The sequence below is a fragment of the Priapulus caudatus genome, unplaced genomic scaffold (assembly GCF_000485595.1).
Source record: "Priapulus caudatus unplaced genomic scaffold, Priapulus_caudatus-5.0.1 Scaffold657, whole genome shotgun sequence".
Lineage (NCBI taxonomy): Eukaryota > Metazoa > Priapulida > Priapulimorpha > Priapulimorphida > Priapulidae > Priapulus > Priapulus caudatus.
Window position 1 is genome coordinate 160245 of NW_014577718.1, and position 1123 is coordinate 161367.

Below are 1123 nucleotides of genomic sequence, written 5' to 3' on the forward strand. Positions count from 1 at the left end.
CTCTCTTCCCTCCCCTCTTTCTCTCTCTCTCTCTCTGTCGCTCCTTCACTCTCCCCCTCCTCCTCCAAGCGAGAATGTGTGCATTTATTTAGCCAGCTATCCCTTCACCAGCTCTCCGTTCAGTAGACTAACGACAGCACCGCTACCCCATTCACTCTCGTATTGTTGTCATCGTCACAACACGTCAGATTTTCCGGGTCGGTATACTTCATTACATCGGAGCATCATACATGTATAACCTCATCGGCTGCGTTCTAGATTACGCGATTACAATTAATTTCGAATTATGGAGATTATTCGAACGCCCTCAAGACGGTTTGGCTATTGGATCAGATTGAGTCTTGAATACAGAATAAGCGTCGTGAAAATAGCGTGCGTGGTCGTACACTCACACTACTCTGCAGCTATATGACCTACTAGCGCTGATAGGGTTTATGTCCTCCCGTGTCTGTATGATATATTGGGCTTTACGTCGACTAGGATGAGGGTCCGTCGTGGATGACGTGTGTACGGTGCACCTATCACAATGCGACCCATTACAGACCTCTTCCTTCTTCTTTCTTGATGAGGCCAATGATAAATAATATTATACAGTCCATACTATCTGTGACCATCGCTATCGATGTGATAATAGCGATGTAACATGCTTTATTTTGCCCCGATATAACGCACGTACGGCCCAGAACTACATATTATTATGACCGCGCGCGTACGCCTAGCCTGGTAATAAACGTGGCCGGCATTCTTACAATTTGTAGTCATTAGTGATGCGATACTGAACATTCTAAGTAGAGCTCGTTATAATCATATCAGGAGTGTCATAATATAGATACTATCAAGAGCTAATAATACCGAGCTAGAGGTATTATTAGCTCTTGATACTATGACTCTATATTCTATATATAGACTCTCTATACTATATAGACTCTCTATATAGACTATATCTAGACTCGCTAGACTATATAGACTCTCTATATAGACTATATCTAGACTCTCTAGACTATATAGACTCTCTATATAGACTATATCTAGACTCTCTAGACTATATAGACTCTCTATATATACTATATCTAGACTCTCTAGACTATATAGACTATATCTAGACTCGCTAGACTATATAGAC